Consider the following 19928-nt stretch of genomic DNA (forward strand, 5'->3'; position numbering starts at 1 on the left):
TGAATAAAGGCCCAGTTGATCCAGTCTCTCCTCATATGACAGCCCAGCCATCCCTGGAATCAGTCTGGTGAACCTTCGCTGCACTCCCTCAATAGCAAGAACGTCCTTCCTCAGACTAGGAGACCAAAACTGACCACAATATTCCAGGTGAGGCCTCACTAAGGCTCTGTACAACTGTAGTAAGCCCTCCCTGCTTCTATATTCAAATCCCCTAGCTATTAATGCCAACATACCATTTGCCTTCTTTACCGCCTGCTGTACCTGCGTGCCCACTTTCAATGACTGATGAACCATGACACCCAGGTCTCGTTGCACCTTCCCTTTTCCTAGTCTGCCGCCAATCAGATAATATTCTGCCTTCGTGTTTTTGCCCCCAAAATGGATAACCTCACATTTTTCCACATTATACTGCATCTGCCATGCATTTGCCCACTCATCTAACTGTCACCCTGCAGCCTCTTAGCGTCCTCCTCACAGCTCACACCGCCACCCAGTTTAGTGTCATCTGCAAACTTGGAGATATTACACTCTATCCCTTCATCCAAATCATTAATGTATATTGTAAAGTGCTGGGGTCCCAGCACTGAGCCCTGCGGCACTCCACTAGTCATTGCCTGCCATTCTGAAAAGGACCTGTTTATCCCGACTCTCTGCTTCCTGTCTGCCAACCAGTTCCCTATCCACGTCAGTATATTACCCCAAATACCATGTGCTTTGATTTTGCACAACAATCTCTTGTGCGGGACCTTGTCAAAAGGCTTCTGAAAGTCCAAATACACCACATCCACTGGTTCTCCCTTGTCCACTCTGCGAGTTACATCCTCAAAAAATTCCAGAAGATTCGTCAAGCATGATTTCCCTTTCATAAATCCATGCTGATTTGGTCAGATCCTGTCACCACTTTCCAAATGTGCTGCTATTTCATCCTTCATGATCGATTCCAACATTTTCCCCACTCCTGATATCAAGCTAATCGGTCTATAATTGCACGTTTTCTCTCTCCCTCCTTTTTAAAAAAGTGGTGTTACATTAGCTACCCTCCAGTCCATGGGAACTGATCCAGAGTCGATAGACTGTTGGAAAATGATCACCAATGCATTCACTATTTCTAGGGCCACTTCCTTGAGCACACTGGGGTGCAGACTATCAGGCCCCGGGGATTTATCGGCCTTCAATCCCATCAATTTGCCTAACACAATTTCCCGCCTAATAAGGATATCCTTCAGTTCCTCCTTCTCACTAGACCCACTGTCCCCTAGTACCTTTGGAAGGTTATTTGTATCTTCCTTCGTGAAGACAGAACCGAAGTATTTGTTCAATTGGCCTGCCATTTCTTTGTTCTCCATTATAAATTCACCTGAATCTGACTGCAAGGGACCTACGTTTGTCTTTATGAATCTTTTTCTCTTCACATATTTATAGAAGCTAGTAAAGCATGTGTCCCGCAAAATTTTATTTTTTTATTACATTTTTGAGAAATATTAATATTTTCTCCCAGCGATCGGCTCATGCACAACCATCCTGTTTTCAATCTGGTGTGTCATTGTACCCTGCAGGTCTGTATATGGTTGCAGTATTATGGGGTGAGATGCAGAGGGTTGGGAGGAGGCTCGTGTGGAGCATAAACACCGGCATAGACCTGTTGGGTCGAATGGCTTGCTCCTGTGCTGTAAATGCTTTGTTATATTTTGCAGTAGTTTTATCCCATACATATTGTGTGTTCATTCTTCTCAAAAAGAGCGACAGTGGGTTAAACCGGAAGATGGATACAAATTTGATTAATTCTCACCTGTCCCTGCAGCCGGTCAGAAAATCATGGCGTTTAGATAACTCTATTGCTTCCCTATCCTCTTCCAGATATTCCACATTGATGGCTATGAAAGAGAATGTACCAGGTCAATGATGGACTGTTTCTCGGGCTTCCTAACTGATTCTCATCGAGGCGCTTGACGCTGCCTATCTGGAGAATGTTACTCAAGAGGTAAGATAGTAAAATTATGTTGATAGTAGCCAAAAAGTACATCAAACTGAAAACATCAGCAGACAATGAATGTTAAACTTTTGCCAAAAGGCATTTCCTCTCCATGAGGAGTACATTCAGCCAAAGGGCTTTGAAACTAATTGATTCCAAGTCTTGCCTGTTGGAGCTTGCTAAACTCTGCTTCAAATACAGAGGGATTCAAACACCGTTGGTGCCACGATTCTGCCAAAAGAATGAGCAAAGCTGGAAATAGATATAACCTGGTTCATTGTCTTGCCTATTGAGAATAATTTGCAGATAGTTGCGACAACAGGACGTCAGTGCCTGCTGCACCAGCAAGGCATGACAGGTTTGCCCAGATATTTGTTCATGGACCATATGCAAAATTAACCGCAATATGCTATCAGACATAGCTATCCATGTCTGAAGCATGAACTAGACCTCAGATCACATGGCCTGGATGGATTAGGATCTTTCTGTTCGGGCCATACCTTGGTTCCATCAGGCGTCTAATTGCATTTCAATATGGTGTCAGGATTAATGTTTTCATACATGTTTGGGATTTAGCAGTTTTGCTATGCTGACAAACCGATAGAAACTCTCACCATGCCACACCATGAATGGGCTCATCATTTCCAATGGTACTGAACTAAAAGTACGAGGAAGATGTAGTCTATCAAAGCAGTGTGAAACATAATTTACAACAAGAGGGCATAGCCTCAAACTTCCAATAGAGTGAGTGAAACTTTAGATTTAACAACACAGAGGATGCTCTCCTGGTCCGCCTTCCAGCTTGCACCTTGCATAAATTCCAGCTCATCCAAAACTCTGCTGCCTGTATCCTAACGCGCGCCAAGTCCCATTCACACTTCACCCGCTGTGCTCGTTGATCTACATTGGCTGCCGGTCCAGCATTGCCTCGATTTTACAATTCTCATCCTTGGCCATGGCCTCAGCCTTCCCTATCTCTGTAACCTCCTTCAGCCCGACAGCCAACATTCCTTAGAAGCTGCACATAGCACAGCCAGGATAGGCTCTTGCAATGTTAACATTTGCGCATGCGTGAAACTGTGAGTGGGCCTCACTGTCCGTTAAAGGGATCGCACACCTAAAAAACATTTACGGGGAACATTTTCTACAACCCCCCGACATCGTTGCGCTCCTCCAAATCTGGCCTCTTGTGCATCCCTTATTTTCATTGCTCCACTATTGACCAGTGTTTCTTTAGCTGCCTAGCTCTAAGCTCCGGAATTCCCTCTCCAAGCCTCTTCGCCTCTCTACCTCTTTCTTTTCATTTAAGGCACTCCTAAAAAATCTACCTCTTTGGCTAAGCTTTTGTTCACCTGTCTTAATATCTCCTCATGTGCATTGGTGTCAAATTGTGTTTGCTAATCGCTCCTGTGAAGCATCTTTACTATGTTAAAGACACTATACAAATACAAGTTGTTGCTGTAGTTGTACAGTAAGAAATGAAAATTAAAGGGTCACCAGAATCTTAAAGGTTATAGAGGCTCAAGTGTTTCTCTGGCGTGAGCAAAGCCCATGTTTACATCTCCTTAAAATATGGAATACTTCAACTGGAGGATACAAGGGAGATGGTAGAGTGGGTAAGAAACTGGGTAAAATGGAGGAAATGTTTAAGATCCAGATCTTGGGCAGCTGATGGGCAATTTGGCAGCAACTGTTTCAGGATTGCTATGCTATGAAGCCCGTACTCCAAAGTGTTTCTGCAAGTTGTGTTTTGGAATGTCTGAACAACTCTGTGATGAAGTACAGGTGCAACAAAAGCTGAACTGATATCTGTGTTCACATTGAGATTATGTATTTGCTGACTGGTAAGGTTTCTGTTAAGAATCACTTTTAGCATCATCCGTCTTCAAGGCTTGACATATATTGAACATATCACAAATACTGCAGAAAGGTAGGCCCTTGATGTATACCATTTGTGTAGAGTTCACCAGACTATCTTGTTGGTGTGCACTGGGACCACAAAAGATGCATTCAGGAACATTACGGCCACTACAGAATGTCTACCTGATGAATGGATCAATATTGCTAAGGGTTTTCCAACTCTTAAGCTGTCAAGATGAAGAATGGATTGAAGCCTGTAGTCAAGTCCAGTATTACATTTTATAACATACATATAAAGCCGCAAGGTTTTCCAATAACCAAACCACAGATCGCAATTCTGATAATCGTAAAGTGATTCTGTTACAAAATTATTCTATTTCAGTAAGGGCAGAGATAATTACATATTTTAAAGGGGAAATGGATCTGGATTTGAAGCAGAGCAATTATACAAGGCTAGAGGTAGAGAGCAAGGGATTAGTTTTGAATTGCTCTTGTTCTTCTTAGGCAGTCCTTTGGAGTCGAGGATGACTTGCTTCCATACTAATGAGCCCAATGTGGGATCTACAGACTCTGTCATAGGTGGGGCAGGTGGTGGTTGAAGGGGCGGGTGAATGGGGTGCTTGGTTTGTCGTATGCTCCTTCCGCTGTTTATACTTGACTTCCGCGTGCTCCCGACGAACAGACTCAATGTGTTCGAAGCCTTCCAGGATGCTTCTCCACCACTTTGAGCGGTCTTGGGCCAGGGATTCCCAAGAATCGATGGGGATGTTACCTTTTTTTTAGGGAGGCTTTGAGTGTGTCCTTGAAGTGTTTTCTCTGCCCGCCTAGGACTTGCTTGCCATGACGGAGCTCAGAGTAGAATGGCTATTTCGGGAGTCTTGTATTGGGCATGCGGACAATGTGCCCTGCCCATCGTAGCTGATTGAGCATGGTCAATGCTTCGATGCTGGGATGTTGGCCTGAGAGAGAACACTGACGTTGAATTGTTCTAATATAGGCAGGATGGACTGAATAGTCTAATTCGTGCTGTAAATTAAGATGGCTCTGTGGCATTATTATGCATAAACTGAGTGGAACATCTCGGCCGTTGGCAACAATCATCAATGGAAAAATGGCTTTACCATAAAAACAACTTCCATTTATATATAGTGGCTTTAATGTAAAATAATGACCCAAGGTGCTTCAAAGAAGGTTAATCTGACAAAAATTTATATCTAGGCAATTAGGAGGGGTGACTAAATGCTTGGTCGATGAGGTGGGCTTTAAGCACTGTCTCAAAGGTGGAGAGGGCTGTGGGTAAAATTTGATAGCAAAGGGCTGAAATGGCTGAATGCATGGCTGCCAAATGTGGGGCAAATGAAGTGGGGGATGCACAAGAGGCCAGAGTTTGAAAAACGCAGAGTTGTCTGAGGGTTGTAAAGCTATAGAAGATTACAGCGATTGGGAGACGTAACACCGTAAATGAACTGAATACGAGGGTGGGAATTTTAAATTTGAGGAATTGGAGGACCAGGAGCTAATGTATGCCAGTGAGCACAGAGGTGATGGGCAAATGGGACTTGGTGTGGGATAGGACATGGGCAGCAGAAGTTTAGATAAGCTGAAGTTTATGGAGGATGGGAGGTTGGCTAACAAAGCACTGGAGACTTGAGGTGACAAGGTATGATGAAGGTTTCGGCAGCAGATGGGCTGAGGCAGGGCGGAGATGGGTGATGTTACAGAGCTGGCCCCTGTGATGGAAGGGACATGGGGCTAGAACCTCCACTCTTTTTGCATGTTTAATGCCCACTTAACGCCTATTTTACCACTAAAATGACGTATAACGCCCATATATCACCCATTTTGGCAAAAAATGGAAACTGACGGGCTTTTTCGGGAGACTTATCGCTGAGCATTACTTGCCCCATGTGCTTAACGCCGGGAAAAAATCTTGCTGCCCGCCCACTTATTTTGGGCAGAATCAGCAGAATAGGCAAAATCAACGCCCAAAATATCGCCCAGCATTACTTTCCGCACGGAATTAACGCTGAGATTCAATATGAAATCCCACCAACTGTTTGTTGTCGTAAAGAGCATATTTACCCAAACTAGTGGCCATGCATATCGGCCATCGCCAATTTCACCACCTCACACACATATCGCCCAGAATATCGCTCGCTCAAAAAAATGCCCACAAAAAGTGGAACTAACTGGAACGAACGCCAGTGGTGTGGGTGGCATTTGTTAAATTCCACACTTTCGTGAGGAGCTAATATCTGAAAGATTTGCCTGAAAGAGCACTGATGTGAGTGACAACGCTGACACACTGTTGTGTGTGTGTAGCTCAGACATCAATGGTACCCATCACCTTGGTGCCAGTTAAAGTTTACGTTGATTGATGTTAAGTTGTATTTAAACCTTTCATGGTAAAGAATCACCAGTGTTTAACGGTCCAGCTATCTGAGGCAATGCGCAACAAGGTCATGTTCAATAACAAAAGTTTAATACCAACATTGGTCTGAAATCATAAGTATCACAGCCATATAACCCCTGCCCACACCCCACTTTTTCCACCATTGACATAAATCACATATTCAACATGTCCAGCAACACAGAATACAAAGGCAAAGCAGGAGCGTGGTCCCCAGCCCCCAAACATTGCAACAAATTGCATTCACCCAGATGGAGAGAAACCACATCCATCACCTGCGCACATGCGCCTCACTTTCCTTCCCCCCTCCCTTTCTTCTCCCCACCTCTAACCCTTTCCCTACTCGCTCTACGGTGCCTGGCTGAGGAGCTCCTCAGGCGGTGCCTCATTGGGGGGAATGAGGCAGATGCGGTGGTTACACGGGTACAGGAGCGGGGGGTGCCAAGGGGACAACATTCTCTGATGCAGAAGCAGGATCTTGGTCCTTGCTCTGATCTGTCATTCGCAGTGGGAGTGCGGAACCTAGGGATGGTGTACCGTGCTCGGGGATCACTGGGAGACCTGTAGCAGCAGTGTTCCTGGCTATTTTATCCAGGGACTCTGCCATGCGCGGAATGTACTGTGTCATGGTGGCCAGCTATTGAGATATGCCCCCCAGTGCTTCGATGAGCTGGTCACCATTGTCTACAGTCCTCCTTGACAACTGTACCATCTCTCCGCTCTCATGTTGCGCTGGTGGAACAGGCCTGCTGCATCCACGAGGCGTCCACGGGGTTGGATCCATCCTGGGGACAAATAGGATGCCCTGTGGAGAGGTGCGTGGGGCCGGTACCTCCAGAGTGGAGGTGTTAATGACTGGAGGTCCAATAGATGGCCTTGGGGTGGAATGGTTTCTGGAACGTGACGATGCAGGTTCTTCGAAGAGCACGCACTCATCCGTCGAGAACAGACCCAGCGGATTGACGGGCGACAATCGGAGCTCCTCAGCACCAGATGTAGTAGGATCGTCCACCGACTCCTGCCCCGCGCCCCCACCCTCTGGCCTCTGTGACCTTGCCTGGGGCTGTGCTGCTGGCTGAGCTGCAAGACACAAATGAGGTTATTAGAGGAGAAGAGGGTGCTCGGGTGAGTCCAGCGTTACACACAGTATAGGCACGACAAAAGTACCATCGGTATCAAAATCATCACAGACATCACATTTCATGACCATCAACACATTGTGATTGCAATGATTTTCATTAGACCAGCATTATTTCTATGATACTTTTAGGAATCATATATCATATATGATTGTTTGGATATGAGTTGATGTGGTATCTATTGACTTCACATCACACAAGGGTGTAAGCTTTACTCACATGGCATCACTTCAGGGTCTGCAGATGTGTCCATGGCTGTCCGGGGGTGCTTCCCCACGAGTGCGAGCACACGCTCCTCCATCTCTGTGATGTCGCTGGGGACTGGTGGCCCCCCACCCGTTCGCCTCTGCATGGACCTCATCGTCGATAGCTTCTTCTGTATAAGGTGACATGACGACATGGCATGAGATCATTACCTGATATCATTGGTAGGTACTGTCACAAAGACTGATACAACATATAACCGATAGATGTAATCATGATTATTATGATGTTATCATTCTTTACCTAAAGACATACACCGTGACTGCAGGCTTGAATAAAACGTTCCTGGTAAAAGTGCAAGACCTCACATCTGCTGATAGTCACTCATGACTGTTACAAATCTAATTATATAAATACGTAAGTACATATAAATCAATGTAATACTTACTCTTGCGGATCCCACAAGGTCGTTCCATTGTTTGCGGCATTGGTTGCCCTCACGCACCTCGTTGGTTGCCGACGAGACCACCTCTGCTATCTCGGTCCATATCCTCTGGTATGCCTTTGGGGTGGGCTTCCCATGCCCTCCCTGGGTCAAATCACCCCAGCGTAACTCAAACTCCTGCAGGAGGGGGCCATTTTCCTCATCTGAGAACCTCCTGGCTCTTTTGTAGCCGCCAATGTGTTCCTCTCCCACCTCACTGCTCTCTCCAGCGTCAGTCTCCACAGCGTGCTGTGATGGCTCCTCCTCTATATCCATTATAGGGTAAATTTGGTCAAATATGTGGCTGCTAACAGCTAATTTTTGTTTGCCTACTTGCTGTGAAACTCTAATGTCTCCCTCCTTCCTCCCAAAGCAGCCACACCACACCCAGCCACACCTTCAGTCCCTCTGAGCTCCCTCTCTCCCTGTCTCTTCTTCCCCGCATGTCATGGTGACCCTTGACCTCCAGAATCACGGGAATCAAGCGTTGCCATGCCATTGCTAAGGACAGCCACATTTTACGCCAGAAGGTAAAACATGTTTTACGCTACTGCCCATTTGATATCGCTCACGGTAACGGCCATTTTCAAAAATGTAAACTAGGTGTTTTGCGAATGGGCGAGAAGCCGGCGATCTGTAAACCCTTTTTTACCATCCACTCCGGAAATAACGCCCATTTTTGGGCGATAAGCACAAAAGTAGAGGTTCTAGCCCATGGGGTCATAAGCTGAGCTCTAGGTCAAATAGTACACCGAGGTTGCAGTCTAGTTTAACCTCAGACAGTGGTCGGGGCGAGAATGCCATCAATAGTGAGGGTACAGAGTTTGTGATGGGGGTGAAGACGACAGCTTCAGTCTTCCCAAGAAGGAAATTGAAGTTCATCGAGGACAAACAGTCTGAGGATACAGAGGCAGTGGAGAGGTTAAGAGTGCTGGTGGAGAGGTGGAGCTGGATGACATCAGCTAACCCTATGCCTTCAGGTGACGTCACCAATGGATAGCAGGTAGACAAGGAAAAGTAGGGGGCCAAGGATAGATCCATGGAGGACTCCAGAGGTGACAGTGCGGGGAAAGGTAGAATAACCATTTCTGGGGATGCTTTGGCTACAGTTGGATAGGTAAGTTTGGAACCAAGTGAGGTCAGTTCCACTGAGCTGGACAGTGCAGGAGAGGCATTGGAGGAGGATGTTGTGTTTGACCATGCTAAATTCTGCAGAGACGTCGAAGAGGGCTAATGCACTCTGGTTAGAGTCATGTCAGAGGATGGCATTTGTGAGTTTGATTAGGGCCATTTCAGTGCTGTGGCAGTGGCAGAAACCTGTCACGGAGAGACGGAGAGATTTAAACATGGATCTGCGGGAATGATTGGCATGGCTTTGGGAGGCGGCTACTCATCCAATGATTTTGGTGAGGAAAAAAGGGTTGGAGATGGGCTCGCAGATTGCAGAGACAGAGGGGTTGAGGGTGGTGTTTTTGAGGAGGTGATGGTGGAGGTTTTGAAAGGCATGGGGGTGGTACACAGAGGGAACCATTTACAATATCAGCTAGCATTGGGGCCAGGAGAGGAAGATGTTGGTCAGTAGTTTAGTGGGAATGGGGTCCAAAGAGCAAGATGAGCTTGGAGAGGACATCGGGGCAGATAGGAAAGAAATTAGAGCAAGAACATGACAAGGATGTGACAGTGTCAGCAGTGGCTCAGTGGGTAGCACACTTGCTGTTGAGTCAGAAGGTTGTGGGTTCAAGTCCCACTTCGGGGACTTGAGCATATAAATCTTGGCTGGCACTCCAGTGCAGTGCTGAGGGAGTGTTGCACTGTTGGAGGTGCTGTCTTTCAAATGAGATGTGAAACTGAGGCCCTGTCTGCTTTCTCAGGCGGATGTAAAAGATCCCATGGCACTATTTCAAAGAAGAGCAGGGAGTTATCCCTAGTGTCCTAGCCAATATTTATTGCTCAATCAACAATAACAAATAAAACTGATTACCTAGTGATTATCACATTGCTGTTTGTGGGAGTTTGCTGTGCTCAAGTTGGCTGCTGCGTTTCCCACATTACAACAGTGACTACACTCCAAAAGTATTTTATTGGTTGCAAAGTGCTTTGAGACGTCCGGTGGTCATGAAAGATGCTATATAAATGCAAGTCTTTGTTTCTTTCTTTATAATTAGCCAGCTGTGTTGTGTGACAATCTAATAATATTATACATAGAGAACAAACATAATGAGCTCAATTTTCTCCAAGCCCGTTTTCTGGCATATTGCCAGAGTTACACCCGTTTTTCTAGGCCAGACTGCGCCAGAAATATTTTGCCAAAGTTTCCCCGCTGTGTAATTTGAATTTGGTGCCGCGCAGCATGTTCAGTCACCTTGGGGGGGTAGAGCCTGCTGTCTGCGCCGAGAAACGATGCCACACCTGTTGAGTGTGGAAGAACTCCACAAGACTGAGTACTGTGAGCTAAAACTGATGTGACCTTAGTCTCTTTAATACAACTCCAGAGTGCCTAAGCAGCATGGCTGACAACCTTTTATACTCCCTTGTACGAGGTGTGCAGGTGACCCTTGGGCCTCCAACAGTTGCGCCCTCTGGTGGCAAGTCTTACACAGTTACCATGTTTACATACATAACAGCACCTTCTGCGCGTACGCGGAAAAAAAAGTTACGTTTTTTGACGTCGTTCCAATGGATGCGCATGATCAGTACAGCTCGGATTTGGCAATCGGCAATTTTTAAAGAGCCAATTGTGTGTGTGAGAAGGAGTGCAATGTGAGAGCATTGGGAAAATCACAGCTGGAGAATACAAGATGCAACGCTGTTCAAGGACCAAGAATTTCTTACAGGAGGAAGTGGAGGCATTAGTTACTGTGATTGAGAACAGATGGCAGGAGCTGGACACCAGTAGAGGTCAAATAAAAGTTCAACCAAAGAAATGAAGAAACGCTGGAACCAAGTTGCAGAAGATTACGGCGCAGTGCTGGCCACCACGAGATCTAGAGGCCAGTGTAAAAACAAATGGCAGGATCTTGTTCAAGTAGTTAGTGTAAGTAATATTTTCATTTATTTAATGGAATTGCAATTGCAATTGTAAATGTGACCAGCTGTATATGTCCCACCCAGCAGAAATACACCCTCTCTAAATAGTTGCATTTTCATCTTTGCAGAGGAAGGTGGCATATAATAAAAGGGAAAGAACTCGGAACAGGAGGAGGTCGGCAAATCTGCACCTGCTGACACCCTTGGAAGAGAGGGTCACTGCTTTCCTGGGTCCTGCCTGGAAAAAAGCAATCAGTACTGCAAAAGCTGGACCCACACTCGAGGGAGAGGGTAAGTCCTGCAAATTTGTCATGGTCCTTCAAATCAGCCTGCTGCCTGGCCTGCGATGTGTGAGCCTATTCATGCTACCCATCTTGCCCCCTCCTCTGCTGCTAACCATTTGACTGTTCTGTTATTTTTTGCAGAACTTGAGGCCAAGCCTGACAATGCAGTAGAATATTCAGACGAGGATGAGACTGAAGAAGAGAACATCTTCCAATCCAATCCTCCAGACCAAGAACATGGGGGTGAGTGGGAGGGGAAGGGGGAGGGGATGGAGCTAGATGAAGCTCCCACTGTTGTACTGACTTTGGAGAAGGTCCCGCTCATCGAGGTGACTCATAGTTTGAGTGTTGCTGGGACATTTCATGGTTTCACACCTTCTGAGGTTGCGGGTCCCATTGATGGGGTGCAGCGAGGCACACCCAGGGCCCCACCTTCCAAGGTTGCAGGTCCCAATGGTGGATGCAGCAAGGCACACCCAGGGCCCCACCATCCTAGGCTGCGGGTCCCACTGGTAGGGTGCGAGCCACACCCGTGGGGAGGATGGAAAGGAGAGCTCGACCATGCCCTCCTGAGGTGCAGGATCTAACAGGTGTGGTTCAGATGATGTCATTGAGTGCGGAGAGCATTGACCTTACTCGATCACTCCTGGACACCATCGGTGGGGTGAGTGATGAGGTAGCAGGATTGTCAGGAGAAGTAACAGCAATGACACGACAAATGGGAACAAGGGAATAGTGGTCATGAGGGAGGGAATGTCAGAGGTCGTGCAAACCATTACACTACCATGAGGGAGGGAATGTTGCAGGTCGTTGAGACACTGCCAGGGTGCATGAGGGATGGCATGTTGGAGTTAGCTGCTCCAATAAGGGAACACATTCAGACCCCACGTCCATTGACAGAATCAACTGTCACTCCTATTCCAATCCCCACACCAGCCTCTGAAGAACCCAAAGCTGGGCCCTCCAACTTGTCGCCTGACGCCACCCCCTCCCTCAAGAGGTGCGCAGTGCTCGAGATGTTAGAAAGAATAAGCTTGGTACCAAGCCCAGAAACACTGCGCCACTGCCTGCGGGCAGGGGTGGTGGATTGTCTAAGACCAAGCGCAGCGGGCGGTCTTAGAATAAGGGGGAGGAGAGATGGCTGCACCCTTTGCTGCTGTTGTTGTTGTTATTATTATTGTTACTGTTGTAACTGTTATCAAATTAAAAGTTTTTTGTAAGATATGTAAATTTACAAATTTATAAGTGATCTTCAAGAGTGAACTTAAAGTAAAATTTGATACAAGAATAATTTTATTAAAGCTAAGTTAAATACATTGTAAACTTTTGAATAAAATATATTTTATATTAATACTGAATCATGTTCCATGAACACAACACAACATTACGGAACAGCTCGAAACAGCAAACATGTCCATGTGGAATAGTTGTCGCTGACCCCTCAGGCATCAGTAAAGCGTACATGGATGAGCTGCTGGTGCAAGGCTCGAGCAATCATTAAAGGAACACAATGGCCCACCCTCCTCCGTCATCGTGCTCCGGCCTCAGGCACTTGCATCCTCGCTGTCCTGTTCCTCCTCCTCCTGCTCATCATCTGCATCTTTCATATCATTATCATCAGCCACTCTTACCGCAGGTGGGTCTTCCACTACCAGGTGCTGCTGCCTCATGATGGCTAAGTTATGCAGCATGCAGCACACAACAGTGAACTGACCAATAATCTCAGGGGAATACAGAAAGTAGCCTCCGGAATAGTCTAGGCATCAGAAACGCTGTTTCAATATGCCAATGGTCCTCTCAATGATGCTGCGCATCACAATGTGCGACATGTTGTATTGACGGTCAGCTTCTGTCCAGGTTACACTAGGGGCACCGTGTGCCAGGTGGCGAGGCCGTACCCTTTGTCTCCCAGTAGCCAGATGTGCCCTTCTAGCTGCTGCTGAAACATGGCAGATATAACGCTGTCGGATGAACGCATCTTGGGTGCTGCCAGGGTATCTTCTAACGACTGACATGATATGATGCATGTCGTCATACACGAGCTGCACATTAATGGAATGGAAGCCTTTTCTGTTCCTGTACATCTTGGAATCCTTCAAAGTTACTCGCTAGGCGATGTGGGTACAATCAATGCAGCCCTGTGCCTTTGGGAAGCCAGCAATCCTGGAGAAACCCACAGCCCTGTCATGGATTGCTTGGGCGGTCATGGGGAACTTTATGAAGTCATTCCTATGCGCATACAGTGCAGCTGTGACCTGCCGAATGCAAACATGTGTTGCATATTGAGAGATGGCGCACACATCCCCAGTTGTAGCTTGAAATGATCCGGAGGCATAGAATGAAAGTTCAGCTGTAACCTTCACTTCAACTGACAAAGCAGTCCTCCTGATGCTTCTAGGTTGCAGGTCTGCTTTGACCAACTCACAGATCTCACTTACAACTTCTTTGAAGAAACGCAGCCTTCTGACATAGTCTGCTTCACTCAGGTGGAGGTGTCAATGCCTACCTCGATATACCCAAGGTGGATAAGGTCTCCTGCCCAGCACCCTACGGGCTCTGATGTTCCCGATGCGATGAAGTCGAATCAATTGTCTCCTACGTAACACCATGATGCAGAAGGCTCGCACAAGGTATGGCATTGTCAGTATTGCCCCCATACTTAAATGTAACCTTTGATAAAAGCTCAAAATGGCAGGAAAGCAGGCAGCACAGGTTCGCAGTTGTATCTCTCCAGATCACGCCCAAAGGCCTTGTGAATTCTCCTCTCTTCCCCCCCTCCCCCGCCCCTCCCTTTACTAATTGTAGTCGTGACTTCTCTCTACCCCTCCCCAGGCTCTAAGCCTTCTGATCGGCACTTCACTCTCTCTCTCTCTCTCCTCCAAGCACCCCGCCCCCCACGGCATGTTTTGTAGCCGAGCCCCGAGCCTCTGTGGCCGAGCGCGGGGACGATTCTGCCGACCAAACCAATAACCGGCGCAGACGTGACGTATAAAAAACTGGCCTATAAAAATTGTACCTAAGTCAGTTACGCCAGCAGATCGCAGGGGGAAAGTTTGAAAAATATAAATACGCCAGAAAAAATGGCACGCGCCAAATAAACGGCGCAAATGAATGGGGAAAATTGAGCCCATGGGGAGTACACAATTGTTCACAAAGGAAACAATCGTTATTCGTGATATAGATGACAGGGAGGTCTTGAACCTTATCCTTGCAGTTTAAGATATCTCATCCATTTACTGAGGTTATTTTACTGGAATCTCTCACATTCACCTATTGTTTTCAACATAACTCTACTACCTTGGGTGGAACAAAGTTTAAAATAAAAACCAATCACTTGTAATTTAATTGATACTTGGATAGTCTTGGGGATTTTACCAGAAATTAAATTACAAGCTTCTGTCTGTATCATCCATTTGATTGTGCAGTCGGTCTCAATAAAATGCCAAGTTGAAAGTAGTTCAATGCCCCGATGTTTTTATTAGATTATTCCTGCACACTTCACTTTAATTTTTTGTACTTTAAGACCAAGGGAGTTCTCCCCGATGTCATAGCTAACATGTAAATCCTGAACCAAAATAGAAGATCCGTCGCTATCACATTGCTGTTTGTGGGACCTTGCTTTGCACAAATTGGCTATCACATTCACTACATTTCCCCGTGGCCAAAAATCATAGTATGTAATGAGATGTGAAGCACTTTGGGACATCCTGAGGTCGTGAAAGACATTCTAAAAATACAAATTCTTCTTTCCTTTGTTTTGGTCGGTTACCCTCCACATGTATTGGTATACACACTGGTTCATACTGAAAAACAGTTCCTGAAAAAATTCCCACATTGTTTCTGCATTGCATTAGTTATTTGTTCAGCACATCTAGGAATATTTTGTTTTAAGGCTGCAACAATGTTTATAACTGTTTCTTACTTTGGTACAGTTTCCGTTTATCTTCTGGTCTCTCCATACACTCACCCAAATCAAGCGCTCTACTCTGAACTCCTTCACGGCAAACGAGCCAAAGGTGGGCAGAGGAAACGTTACAGGGACACCCCCAAAGCCTCCCTGATAAAGTGTGACATCCCCACTGACACCTGGGAGTCCCTGGCCCAAGACCGCCCTAAGCGCATCCGGGGGGGCGCTGAACACCTCGAGTCTCGTCGCCGAGAGCCTGCAGAAATCAAGCGCAGGCAGCGGAAAGAGCGTGCAGCAAACCTGTCCTACCCACCCCTTCCCTCAACAACTATCTGTCCCACGTGATAAGGACAGTGGCTCTCGTATTGGACTGTTCAGCCAACTAAGAACTCATGTTAAGAGTGGAAGCAAGTCTTCCTTGATTCCGAGGGACTACCTATGATGATGTCACTCACAACTATTTCCGCTGGGGTTTTCTTTTCGGAAATTGCCTTTACTTTCTTTCTCTCCTCTGCCACATCCCTTTTTTCATTGCTTCCCTTTTGTGTCACTTCATTGTCAGCTGTGGCTCAGTGGGTAGCACACTCTCCTCTGGGTCAGAAGGTTGTGTGTTCAAATCCTGCTCCAGGGACTTGAGCATATACACTTAGGCTGACACTCCAGTGCAGTGCTGAGGGGGTGCTGCACTATTGGAGCTGTTGTCTTTCAAATGAGATGTTAAACTGAAGCCCTGCCTGCACTCTCAGGGGGATGTAAAAGATCCATTGGCACTATTTCAAAGAAGAGCAGGGGAGTTACGCTTGGTGTCCTGACCAATATTTATCCCTCAACCCACATAACAAAAACAACTTATCTGGTCATTATCACATTGCTGTTTGTGGGAGCTTGCTGTGTGCAAATTGGCTGCACTGTTTCCCAGATTGCAACAGTGATTACACTCCAGAAGTACTTAATTGCCTGTAAAATGCTTTAAGATGTCTGGTGATTGTGAAAGGCGCTATATAAATATAAGACCTTCGTTCTTTCTATTCCTCTTCATTTCCTTTTTTTCTTCACTCTTGCTAAAAGTCGCTCAGCTTGATGTCGTACTCCCAGGTGACCTACGCTGTATCAAGATGTCTGCCAAGAAGCTATGCGATGTCTCAGAAAATACTGTAGTGCTTTTTGCATGCAGTATATTTTATTATTTTAGAACACACACAGCACTCTATCTCAAGCTGCATAATTTATTCCAAGATGTCTCCAGCTCCCTTTGTCTTCTCCTCCTCATGCATCTCCTATCAGTCACCTGATGGCTGCTACCAGTTGTATTGTAATAGAGAGGCACTCGGTTTTACAATCTCACCAAAAAAGCTTAACAATCCGAGCATTCAACATTGCGTGCTGAAATTCTCTTCAAGAATTGTTACGGCATTATTGTGCCATTTGGTGACATTCCAAAAGCCTGGCGTCCATTTGCAATTCTTCTTGCATCCAAATAAAGTTCCCCCAGTAATTAGAAATCCCTGTTTAAATGAAACCTGACTGAAGTTATCTTAATTGGTGAACATTTTAGTGAGAAATGCCTCTATCTTTTCCTCCTTTTTTTCCCCCTTCCCAGGGAGATTTCAGTGCATCATGCCACTCCTGTTTCGGAAAGAGCACATGGTTGATGACCTTTTCGTGGGCTTCTGCTCATGCAGCCTCCAGTTGGCCACAAGGGGGCAGCATGGCAGTGGTTCAGAAGCAGCCAAGTTGTGGTACAAATAATGTGCTGAAGCTTTCCTTTGCAGTTCATGACGTTTCCTGAACCATTGGATGTGATTAATTATTATGGTCTCTCCCACCCATTGTTCTCCACATAGTCTAAAAAAAATTGCAGGGTCCCAGTTTTCTTTTCAAAGTGGCCAATATGGCAATTTGTGAATATGTAAGTTTTCCAAATGTAATGGTTCACTTTCAACTTGTCATAAATTCAGAAAGCCACATTAAAACTAAATAAATCTGCCCTTCCACCTTCAGAGGCGTGCCTGGCTGATGTCCCATGTTGGCCCTGATTTTAACTCCACGTGGATTCTCCGCTCAGGCCTGAGTTAAAATTACAGTCGGGTCTCAATGATGTCATCAGGCCGCAACATGCATATGTAAAGAAGGACCCTGTTGGCTCTGGGCGTCTGTCCTTGCTGCCTGCTCAGGAGAGCAGGTTAAAATTGCAGACGTTATAATCATTGTGGCTTTCGGATAGGTAAGAGCCTGGGCGATTTTAACTGTCCGTCCGCCAGCTTTCTCTCTGCTGAGTGAATAGGGCTAAAATAGCCCCCATTTCAGGTTAGGAACTTGGCGATGGTGGGGAGGGGAGAGGGTTGCACCTTCCCCATGTTGTGCTCTAATGGAATTAGAAGGATTAATTTCAGGTAGTGCGGACCTAAATAGCCCGGGACAAAGAACAGCGGAATATTTAACCCAGTACTGCCTCTGATAAAGAACCCATACTGTCACACATGACTGAGAGGAGGGCATAATAAAGCATTTTCTAGTTTGGAAGCATCATTTTAGGGCCTTGTGTTACATTGCCTGTGTTACAATCTTATGAATTCCTTCTTAATGGAACAATGCATAAAGTAATTATTCTAAATGCTACTTAGAGTCATTGAGTTTAAGAGCTATTTGAAGTCTGTTGTGCATCCCGAAACAGTTATTAGCTTGGTTACAGCTGTCATATTAACTCTTGTTGCAGAATTAAAGAGGTTGCTTTGATTTATTCACTGGATGTTTTAACGCTTCAAGCAGAACCCCTATCCAATTTGCTCCCAGTTACTCATTTGGAATGACATTGACTTATTCGGCTTTAAAATTTCTTCATATATGTCACTGTTAGACAGCCATTCTCGGGGCCCAGAAATCCTAGGGTGGGGAAGTGGGTGGGGGGTGTTGCAACTTGGACTGTCCATGGGGCAGGAATTGGGGATGGAGCCTGATCTACCTGGTCACTGCCCCCTCTGCATCCATCAAAAAATTCTGATGGAGGAAGGGGTAGGGAGAGAGATAGGAGAATCTTCACCCTTCCCTCCGGCAAAGGGTTTCCCAAAATACCAGTGTCCAGGACACTGCTGCTCGCAATCCAGGAGAAAAACCATAGGGGCATTAAACAATTATACTTTAAAAAATTTTCTTTGAACATTTTTAAGAATGTAAGAAATAGGAGGAGGAGTAGGTCATAGGGCCCCTCAAGTCTGCTCCGACATTCAATAAGATCATGGCTGATCTTCAACCTCAACTCCACTGCAATAATATAGGGTCCTGGGTAGACCACACCTGGAGTATTGTGTACAGTTTTGGTCTCCTTACCAAAGGAAGGATATACTTGCCATAGAGGGAGTGCAACAGACTTATTCCTGAGATGGGGGGATTGTCCTATGAAGAGAGATTGAGTAGACTAGGCCCATATTCTCTAGAGTTTAGAAGAAGGATCTCATTGAAGCATACAAAATTCTTACAGGGCTTGTCAGGGTAGATGCAGGGAGGATGTTTCCTCTGGCTGACGTGTCTAGACCCAGGGGTCACAGTCTCAGAATAAGAGGTCGGCCATTTAGGTCTGAGATGAGGAGAAACTTTTTCACTCAGAGGGTGGTGAGTCTTTGGAATTCTCTACCCCAGAGGGCTGTGGAGGCTCAGTCTTTGAGTATATTCAAGACAGAGATTGATAGATTTTTGGATGTTAAGGGAATCAAGGGATATGGGGATAGTGCAGGAAAGTGGAGTTGAGGTAGAAGATCAGCAATGATCTCATTGAATGATGGAGCAGGCTCAAGGGGCCGAATGGCCTACTCCTGCTCTTATTTCTTATGTTCTTATGTTTCCTGTCCGATCTCCATATCCCTTGACTCCCCTAGAGTCTAGAAATCTATTGATTTCAGCCTTGAATATACTCAACGAGTCAGCATCCACAACCCATTAGGCAGACAATTCCAACCCTCTGACAACCCTCTGAGTGAAGAAATTCCTCCTCATCTCAGTCTTAAATGGCTGACCCCTTAACCTGAGACTGTGCCCCCTAGTTTTAGACTCTCCAGCCGGGGGAAACAACCTCTCAGCAATTTTTTTTTTTAACTAGCTACAAAAATATTGGGCAATGGCTGTTTGAGTGACAGTCAAGAATCATCCAATCGGGTGATGAAGAGTCCATTCTCCTTCCAATTGGCTGTGGAAAGGCGGGGCAGCGCAAGGATAGAGTGTGGGTCTGGCGGTTGTAGGCAGGAGTTCACGTGATGACACATCCAAGGATCTATCCAAGCAGATTTGGCAATCCCACTCCCGCAGTAGTTTAGGGGAAAGCCTGGGCTACCCCGGGGAACTTTGCCCAGAGCACCATCTGTAGGCCCAGCGGTTCCCGCTGGGACCCATTTCTTCACATGCTTTTACAAACTGACACTCCTGCCAATCGTAAATGTGGCGCCTGGGAAGGAACCGAGCTGGGTGTTTACTTGGGGCCAAAAATTGCTGACAAAACAACAGCCGGGCTAATAGCACTCGCCATTATTTATGTGCAAAGGCCACAGCAAGTTCAGGTGAGGAAATCCTAAAGTTGCTGTCGGAGATGCGCTGTTTTGCCTTTAGAGTCGCGAAAATGGCATCTCGCCATCTGGCTCCCCATTCAAAGGC

The sequence above is a fragment of the Pristiophorus japonicus genome, chromosome 11 (genome assembly GCF_044704955.1).
Source record: "Pristiophorus japonicus isolate sPriJap1 chromosome 11, sPriJap1.hap1, whole genome shotgun sequence".
Classification (NCBI taxonomy): domain Eukaryota; kingdom Metazoa; phylum Chordata; class Chondrichthyes; family Pristiophoridae; genus Pristiophorus; species Pristiophorus japonicus.